The sequence below is a fragment of the Terrapene carolina genome, unplaced genomic scaffold (genome assembly GCF_002925995.2).
Source record: "Terrapene carolina triunguis isolate 2854851 unplaced genomic scaffold, T_m_triunguis-2.0 Scaffold23, whole genome shotgun sequence".
NCBI lineage: Eukaryota > Metazoa > Chordata > Testudines > Emydidae > Terrapene > Terrapene triunguis.
This window is the reverse complement of record NW_020664374.1, coordinates 14,709,052-14,719,326: the sequence shown is the minus strand read 5'-3', so window position 1 is coordinate 14,719,326 and position 10,275 is coordinate 14,709,052. Positions and strand designations below refer to the sequence as shown.

Sequence of the window (10,275 nt, the reverse complement as noted above, 5' to 3'; positions counted from 1 at the left end):
GTGAAAAGTGATATTAACAAACCTATGAATAACAGTTTTCACAACAGACTTACTTAGTCCTGGCAATCTGGGGGACAAATTAAGCCCTGGATGGCGAGGTGAGTAGGGAGGCAGCGGGGGGCCAGAGATGATGGGGGGGATGAGTCCAGGGACTGGAGCCCTGCAGCTGTGCAGCCAGGGACTGGGGCCGGAGGATGCAGTGGGGGCCAGGAGTGATATGGGGGGGGGGGGGTGAGCTGGGGGCTGGCAGTCACTGCCGCACGGCTGGGGGGCAGGGCTGGATCGCGTGGTATGATGGCTGGAGTCCGAAACCCTGCAGCTGGAAATCAGAGCCCACTCCCGCACTGCCAGAGCCTGGGGCCAGAGGACGCAGCGGATGGGGTGTGTGGGGGGGTGAGCCTGGGGCCAGGGCCAGGGCTCAAAGCCCTGGGGATGGAGCCCGCTGCCACACAGCTGGAGCCTGCTACCCGCCACCCCAGGTCTGAACCCCAAGCCCCACCGCTTGCCTTCATTTGTGGCTCCAGAGGGAGATAGGGCCGAACCCCTGCTGGCAGCTCTGGGGGAGGGCCCCTGCTTTTGCCCCTGCCAGGAAGCTGTGGCTGTACAAAAAGCCCTTGGAGGTTGCATGTGGCCACAGTGGCCGCATTTGAGAAACGCTGCTGTAGACTAGCAAAACTACCAGCTGCACTGATACCTATTTGTACCAGTGCAGCTTACCTCTCCTTTAAGCTGGGGGAAAACAGTTGCTTTATACCACCTTTGTCTATCTACACCAGGGCTTCGCCTACACTTAAAAGTACTATTAGCTTAGCTCCATTGGTCAGGGGTATGAAAAAACACCCCTGACCAACATAGCTATGCTGACAAAATCCTCAGTGGAGATGCAGCTATGTCAACAGAAGAGTGCTTCTGTCAACACAGGTAATGTAGTTCAGGGACGTAGCATTCCTACATCTGGCCCCATGGATCTCAAACCTGGGTCTCTCAGTATCTTGGGACTCATCCTACTCCAATCCTCCACCTAGCAGCTTAGAGACAGCACCTGGGACCAGGGTCCATGAAGCCCAAGTGAAGCACAAACCCTGCTCCTACATTCTGATTTGGAGACCTCCAAAGCTCCTGACTGGGCCACAGTCCCTATGTAAGTCAGGGAAGGAAACAGGAAGTTGTTTGACCAAGTGAGCTTTACCCTATCCAGGACTGCTGGTTTAGTGTTTACCTGTTCCAGCCTTCTGATCCTGACCTGGTATCCTGATTTGGCCTGACTGTTGGTAAGTATCTCCTGGTTTCTGCCCTCTGGTTTTTCTTGATTCTGATATCTGGGTGTTCCAGCCCAACCTGATTCCTGGTATCTGGCTCCCTTGGCCTGTGCCTGATGCTAGGCCAAGCTAACCATTCCCTGGCCCTGACATACATTGGCAGCAAAACTTCTTCTGTAGTGTAGACATAACTTTTGCACTAGTGTAGCTACACCCATGACTGGCCATCAATGGCTGTAACAAAGGCAAACTCCAGTGCAGACAAGGTGTCAGATATCAAGATAAGAACCTAGATAGAAAACTCACCATGAAAATTATTCAGGCAATCAATCCCATAGTAGATTGTTACTGAAGAAAGCGGCATATTTTCACTATGGTCCAAAATGTGCCTTTCAAATCTTTCCTTAAAACTCATTTCTCCCACAAGGCTCTTATCCTTCTATCTGAGGGTTATATACTGCTTCTCATCACTGTATTATCTGAGTACATCTTGTTCTCTCTTCCCAAACTCCTTATCATCCCTTTAACATGATGGAAAGAGAGAAGACAAAGTTTAACATAGAGCTACAAGACAAATGCTGAATATAGTTACTTGCTCAGTCACTTGTTTTTGCTGAATGCCATTTTTATCTTTTTTCTACTGATGTTTATATTCTAAACTCCTGGAAACAGGGACCTTGACTTGTAAAGCACCTATCCTATTATAGGCACCATAAGCTAAATTAACCCGTGCTCTTGCACAACCTGGCCCAGGGAGAAAGGTTGGGACAACTTATGCTTTCTCAATTCTTGGGCTCTTGGAAGGAGGATAGCTCAGCCTACTAGCTTGCACACCGTTTCCCAAGGCCCCTGTAGAAGCCAGGAAATAGATGCGAAGCAAGAGCATCCTAGAAGGCCCCTTTTGCTGGTGGAACCATACTGTTGCTTAGGGCTTGTCTACACTGACACTTTACAGTGCTGCAACTTTCTTGCCCTGGGGTGTGAAAAAGCACACCCCGTACACTGCAAGTTTCAGCGCTGTAACGTGCCAGTATAGACAGCGCACCAGTGCTGGGAGCCGCGTCCCTCGTGGAGGTGGGTTTTTTAAGAGTTCTCTCCCAGCGCTGTGCTGTGACTACACAAGCCACATTAAGGCTCTGCCGTGGCAGGGCTTTAACATTGCCAGTGAAGACGTGCCCTTAGATTGTAAGCTCTTTGGAGCAGGGACTGTCTTTCTGCTCTGTGTTTGTACCAGAACCTAGCACAACAGGGTTCTGCTCCATGACTTGGGTGCCTAGGTGACCTGGTAATATAAATAATGATGATCTGCATGCCATTGTTCAAGCATAGCTGGTGCAAAAGGACTGCAAACTATCTGTGAACTGGGTCTATCATAAATAAAAATGTGTACTGTGTATGTCTGTGACTATTACCTTAGACTGAGAAGGAGTTAAGTGTAAACAGCTGACTACAGAAGTCAAGAGATCCTCTACACTTCATTCCACCTCATGGCTTATTACAGCACCAAGACTAGAGTGTAAAAACAACGAGGAGTCCTTCTGGCACCTTAGAGACAAACAAATGTATTTGGGCATAAGCTTTCATGGGCTAGAACCCACTTCATCAGACGCATGGAGTGGAAAATACAGTATCAGGTAGCCATGCATGCATCTGATGAAGTGGGTTCTAGCCCACAAAAGCTTATGCCCAAATAAATGTGTTAGTCTATAAGGTGCCACAAGGACTCCTCATTGTTTTTGCTGATCCAGAAAAACACGGCTACCACTCTAAAGACTAGAGTGTGTTGATCATTAGCAACAAAATCCAAAGGGAGGTGAAACCTGCCTGGGTCTAGGTTTTCAAACAAAGTGGATTCAGTTTGCAAAACTTTGGAATGAAGTGGGGCCTAAACCGCTTACCCCCCTCCTGGGGGTGGGAGACACTGTAACCCCTCCCTCCTTGTTACAAGGGGAGGGGTTTGGCTGAGTTTCACCTCCATGGTTCAGGTTAACACAAAACAAACCGCGTAGAACCCAGGTGAATTGAAATGTTGCTGTTTCTCCCCCTCCCCCGGGAAATGCCCGGCGCGGGGAGCCCCAGCTCTAGAGCGCAGACACGGGGTTAGGAGAGACGGTGCCTCCCGCCCCTTGCTGCAGGGTGCCCCTAAATCTAGCTCCCGTTATCACTGGGGGGACGCAGGGGTGCCCCCAGACATTAGCGGCGGGAGGGCAGGGGGTCTCTCCCGGTATCACTGGAGCGGGGCAGCGACCGTTACCTCCGAGTTGGGGCAGGGGGCTCCTCCGCCTCGCAGGGCGCCGCCATCTTGCCGGTGACGTGCAGGGCGGGCCTGTGACGACACAAACAGCGCCCTCTCCCACTTCCCTACTTTGGGTGCACTGAGCATGCTCACCCGAACTGAGCATGCCCAGTAACCTTCGCTGTTACCGTTGCCCTCGCTGTGCCCTTACGTCTACTCCTAATTTGCTGCCGGTGTGACGACACAAACGGGGGAGGGTTGCTGTTTCGGCGGGAAAGGCAGCGAGAGAGCGGGGCACCTGAGCCGCGCTGTCTCTTGCCTCCCCGCGCCCCCTCGCCAGGGGCGAGAGTGACTGTAACATACAATCCCGTCCCCGCTGTTCCCTGACCCGCAGCAGTTTCCCGCCCCTAGACCGGGGAGACGCTGTTGCGGGAGGGCTGAGTGAAATACCATTCCTACTTGGTGGCCAGACATGTATAAGCAGTTTCAGTAACGGAAAGCTAGAGGGAGCCAGCTGCAGGGCTAAAATGGCCCCAATGGTTTCTGTGCTGGCATCTCTCAGGACCAGCTCTATAGGTGACTAGATCGCAACTTCCTGATGAACCAACGTCCCTCCCTTCAAATCTGCAGAGAAGGGGAAAGACTGTCAGACAGCAAAATCACCCCCACTACAAACACACCATTCACCTGTGACTGTGTCCAACACGTGCGAAAATCTCTCCCCCCACCCCGCCCCCAGAAGGGAACTGTCAAATATAAGCAAAATCACCCTCCCCGAGTCCCAAATTCCCCCCGAAGGAGAGAGACCGAGGCAGTGTGCAGCCACCTTAAGCTGCGGTGAGACTGGTGGAAAGGTTTCAGACTTACAAGAATACTGTTTGAGATCATAAAAAGAATAAACAGGGGGGGGGGGTTGTCAATATCACCTTCACCCCATGACTGGACCTGTGTTTTAAGGTCACATCTACAATACGAATAAAACTGTTTCCAACACAGTTGTCTCCTGACTCAAGTACAATATTCATTCCATTTTGGCTTCTGCTGTGCTTCATTAACCCACCTAAAGTCTTGGTAGGGTGGTGTTCGTGGGTCAGGAGTGACTGTTGTAAATGGGTCTCTTAGCACATTTATAACTGTACTGTAATGTGTTGCAGATAGAGGCTGACACAAACATCAGAAGCTTCACGCATCATGCTCCCCTGTTCACTGGTACACTGAAACAGGAGGGGGTACCCCCTCACTGTGCATTTAGGAGAGGTGGGAGAGCCCTGCTCCCCCTTTGAATCTTCTCCCTTTGCACCCTTGCGCATATCTCCAGAAGGAGAGGATTTGACATACAAACTCAAGTTTAAAATTTATTTCCAGTGATGGAGTCTCTCTTCTCCACTCCCTACCAAATAAGTGAGACTGGAGGCAATAGATGTCAAGTGTAGAGTAGGGTTAGAAAGCAATAATAATTTAAAATGAATGGCAGGTATAAAGCTAGTGGAGAAGGACAAGAATATCAGAAACATTCCAGCATTCAACTTGGTGCTACATCACTTACACTATTCCTGTCAAATTGCTTAAAATAAATATTATTGAATCCAAAGCACAGAGCAATGAAGAGAAACTCTCCTTCAGGGCAGTTTACAATAATCAGAAGGTTTTTTTAAAAACTCTGCTTCTGTGACCCTGCAACTAATCAGGCAGATGACAAATCTAACTTAGTATAAATGACACTAATCAGTATTTTAAAAACATTTATTATAAAAATATACCTGACAGCATGAGAGGAAATCTGGGTATAGTCAACATACTGAGTATAGGTTTTTATTTAATCAATGGTGATGATTTAAAATGGATCTATTCCTTGTAAATCAATAAATAAGCACAAAAATATGTAAACTTGATAGTTTTGCTATTCTTTCATGTTTTTCTGACTATTTTACATAGGGTATCAGAGCTGATTGTGTAAAAGATAAATACTGATTTGTAACACACATACAATAGTGTGTGAAGGAGTTTCTCTCCCTTTTAAGTTTTCAGTGACAAATCCATTTAATTCTTCACAGCACTTTTGTTTTTCTTGCTATGTTTACAGTAATGTGAATGTTACTCCTTTGTAACACTACAGGTGCCTGAATTCTGATTCTTTTTTTTTTTTTTAATTATTGCTGAGCTTTCCTTTTCAAATGTTACACTATGGCTGATGCACCATGGTATGAAATGTCTTTATTTATTTGCAAAATTAAACATCACTTTTTTTTTTAGATTAAAGGCAATGTAAAAAAAGACCTTTTGCACCTCTTGCACTGTTTCTGGTGCACTGAAAAGCTGACATAAGAATAAATGGTTTATCAAGACATTGTAACAAACCAGTGTCCTTTACTAGATGGAATCAGGACAGCTCAACTGTCACTTTAACTCAAGTGATAGGGGGCTGTGTTTTTGGAGTTTGGAGATTAATCATATTGCTATGACGTTCCAAGTGGCTGTGCTGCCACGGTATGTGCTGGTAATTGTGAAATCTTAGCTGCCCATAGCTTTTAATGCAATATTTTATTTTTATAACACTATTCTTTCTAAACTAACATATACAACACTGATTGAACCTGCTGTGTGTTGGCTAGCATTGTTCTGTTTTAATATGTATTACAGTAGCACCTGGAAACCCCAAATAAGGTTAAAGCCCAATTGTGCCTGGCATTGTACAAACATCAAATAAAAGAGTCCCTGCCCCCTCAAAGAGCTTGCAGTTGAATTAGGCAAGAGAGACAAAGGATGTGCAACAGATGTGAATTGACTTGCCCAATCAGGAACAGTGCTAGTGGGGGCTTGCAGGGCTATAGCCACCCCAAAATGTGCATTAGGCCCTCCCCCCGTAGCTACCCCTTCCTGCGCAAAGACCAACTGTTACACAGAAGTACTATAAGGGTGGCATGGTATGACATTGTCACACTTACTTCTCCGCTGCTGCTGGTTGCGGCACTGACTTCAGAGCTGGGCGTCTGTCCAGCAGCTGATGCTCTCCAGGCGCCCAGCTCTGAAGACAGAGCAGAGAGAGTGGCGGCTGCTGGTTGGGCTCCCAGCTCTGAACAGAGCACCACTGCCAGCAGCAGTAGCAGCAGAGAAATAAGGGTGGCGTATTGAGTATGAGGGAAGGGTTGGGGGCATAGAAATAACAACAAACGTGGAGGATGGAGCATATGGGGAGAGTGAGGAGGAGGAGTGTGCATAAGGGTGGGGAATCACAGACAGGGAAAGGGGGCGGATACATATGGGAGCGGGGAATCACAAATATGGGGAGCATGCATAGGGGTGGGGGATCACAGAGGGGAGAGGTGGGGCTTGGCTAGGGGAGGGTGTCACAGAATGGAGGGCATTATTGGGGATGAGGATCACAGAGTGGGAAGGGGGAGCATGCATGGGGAGGGGGATCACCAATAGAGAAAGCGGGGAACATGCATAGGGGAGGGGGGATCACAGACAGGGGAAGTGGGGCATGGTTAGGGGAATGGCGGGTGTGGACAAGGGACAGAGAGCCCCGAACAGAGGGAGTGTGGTAGGGGTGGAGTCCCAGACAGGCAGGCACCATGCGAGAAGGGGACTCTTATTTTATATAGTTATGTAGCACCAATGTATTATATATTCATAGGTGCTGGAACTAGGGGTGTAGGGGTGCTGCAGCCCCCTGACTTCCCACACTGGGAATGACCGCGGAACTTGTGTAAAGAGCAAAACATTATATTCCTATATCTTGAGTCATTGGAGAGGACTCAAGAAAGAAAAAGTAGCACAAAAGACCTTGCTCTCTAGAACCTCTACCATGAACTACTGTAAAAGGAAGTCCTGGATACTACAGTGATTGGTGCTGCCTAAATATATAAGGGGCGCTGGAACAATTTTTATAGTGGGGGTGCTGAGAGCCATTGAACCAAACTGTAAACCCTGTACATGATGGAAACCACTTCAAGTTAGGGGGCTGCAGCACCCCCACACCCCTAGTTCCAGCACCTATGAATATATAATACATTGGTGCTACATAAATATATAAAATAAGAGTCTCCTTCTCGCATGGTGCCTAGCTGTCTGGGACTCCTCCCCTACCACACTCCCTCTGTTCGGGGCTCTCTGCCATTTTTTAGTCTGTTACAGGATGTTTTGTTCTTGTTCATTTGTTTCATGTTCTTATTACATCTCATATGATTTTTAACATGGTTCCCTATAAACACAAGTCACACAACAAAACAAAACAAAACAAAAAGCTAACAAGTTTTATGCCTGTTTGCATTCATATATGTATAGTTCTTCAGAATTGGATCAGTGTTGCTGACAATTCCCTGACTACACAAGACTTGAGCTATTGCCTACACGGTAGGGTATCATCTCTGACCAAAAATAAAATAAAATAAACAAAGCAGGCTTCTACTCCTTGAGCTAAAGGAGAAACACCACCAGCTTTTGTAGTACTAAGTTTTATATCATCCATGTACCATCTACAAGAAGGTAACACAATCACACACACATGTGAGCGGGTCTGGCATTCCATTAAGTGGAGGATGTGTTACAAAATTTTGCTTTTATCTTTTAAAATAAAAGTTTAATGTCAACAGATGTAATTCTTGGCAAGTAGTGAAGTGCATATTCTCCTGATGCCCTGTTAACAGCTGAATACTTGGTTTTCCTCTTGTGTTTTCCTGTCCATTTACTGAAAATTTATTTAAGGTGCTGTACATATTCAGATTGCATTTACAGAGTGCTTCAAATGATGTTTTAATCACTGTGCAAAAAGTAAAATCAATTAATTATAGAGCTCATTTATGTCAAATAAAATGTTTGGGATAAATAGTTCAGACTTTAGCTTGCATGGAAACATAGAGGCAGAGGGCACATGGTTGTTGTAATGTCATAGGCAAATCTATTGCGAAGTCTTGGGTCAAAGTTAACAAGGTCTCTGACATTTACTTGCCATCTCCAGTTTGTTTTTTGGAGTGGGACAGTTTTGCACCCTCGAAGTATAGACCTGGATTTTCAAATCTGTATGTGCAAATTGGGATTTGTACATGAATATAGATATGTATTTGTGCAAATTCTGAGTTGTGCATGCAAACAAGGTACACAGAGAAGTGCTGGCCAATGTTTCTGTGTATGAGTTTCTAAATCTGACCCATATATGGTAATTGGAGGAAGAGATCCTCTAGATCAGTGGTCTCCAAACTTTTTTGATCGCGCACCCCTATCAGTAAAAAAATTTTGAGCACGCACCCCCTGCAATGCTGGCTCTACCACTTTTGCCGAAACCAAAAAAAAAAAAAAAAAAAAAAAAAAAAAAAGCCGCTTGGATGAAGGAAAATAAAAATAAAAAATGTGCTCCTTCTGCCGCGCACCCGCAAGGATCCCCTTGCGCGCACCCCACTTTGGAGACCACTGCTCTAGATACAATGGATTATAATTAGTTAGTGAAGGATCTTGTATGGTGGATTAAAAATACCTAATTGAAGGGTATGAACTATATGATCGTGCATTTTGATTGGACTGTAGCATTTTGATTTAGATATTTTGACTGAAAAAAAATTAAACATCTAAATAAAGTCAAACAATCAAGAATCAAATGATCTATGGCAGAAGTGAAAAGGCATGTACTAGCAGTGTAATGGCAGAAGGAGGAGAGAAAAGCTTGTATGCAATGTTGTTGTAGCCATGTTGGTCCCAGGATATTAGAGAGACATGGTGGGTGAGGTCATATCTTTTGTTGGACCAGCTTCTGTTGGTGAGAGAGACAAGCTTTTGAGTTTACACAGAGCTCTTCTTCAGGTCTGGGAAACATATTCAGAGTGCACATTCAGAGTGTCACAGCTGCCGGAAGATGTCATTATGATCAATGGATTCAGTTGTAATTCAAATGTAAAATGGCAATAAGGGAGGAGAGAGTCACCTTTTTTTACTTCTGTTTTTGTAATAGAAAGCGAAAGCCATCACTGAAGCTGGAAAGTGCCATTGACAGGTTGGTTGTATTTTGTGCTAATGAAGTGAGAGGCAGAGTTGTACTAGAGCTGAGCCACTAACCAGTTTTGAGATGTTGCATCTTGGATTTTGAGTAAGCCCTGAAATAGCACAGATATTTTGCTGCTATTTGAAAAACATTTTAAACATTAAATTGTCTAAAACAAAATCTGTGGGAAATTCCCCCGCAAGCTCTCTTTCATAATGGTTGCTTTAGGAGAGGATTGGAAGTAGCCTTTGTCTATCCTTCCTACTTCCCACTTTTGAAATCCTATTAGAGCTACCTCTGCACAACAGCTCAAGAACATTTCATTCTGATGGGAAGGGCCTATTGACAGTCATTTCCTACAAATTCCTTAGACACATAGACGAGATGTATGACTCTGAACTTTTCAAAATCCTGTGCTCTACTGCACAAGTAATGATAGCAGCTGTTTTCCATGGAATGAGATCAGAGAAATTGCATCCTTCCTGAACACACTAAGAGGTGTTGACTGATGATCACTTCCTAGAACACCCTAGATCAGGTGACAGAAAGTCAAGTTCTGCGCTGAATACAAATCTAAATCTGGGCTGTCTCCAATGAACCCAATGGAGTTACTTCAGGTTTACACCAATATAACTGAGAGCAGAATCTGAACTATAAAATGTCATTCTTAAAAATGCTGTGGATCTGAGTTACAGAGCAAATTCTCCATTGATGTACATCCCATGCAACCACTCTGAATGAGTTTGCACAGGGTGGAAGTCAGCACTGAATTTGGACTAGGACCTATTTAGTTAAATAACATCATT

At 45.5% G+C, this 10,275-nt stretch overlaps 1 protein-coding gene across 1 annotated transcript in view; it reads right to left on the bottom strand.

The window, feature by feature from the left end:
* Positions 1 to 3,578, bottom strand: part of LOC112117534 (transcription elongation factor A N-terminal and central domain-containing protein-like) — a 30,917-nt gene extending 27,339 nt beyond the window's left edge. The window contains exon 1 of the transcript XR_003369697.1: positions 3,514 to 3,578. The gene's annotated coding sequence lies outside the window, so the exon portion shown is untranslated. The remainder of the gene's footprint in view (positions 1 to 3,513) is intronic.
* Between the last annotated feature and the right edge of the window lie 6,697 nt (positions 3,579 to 10,275).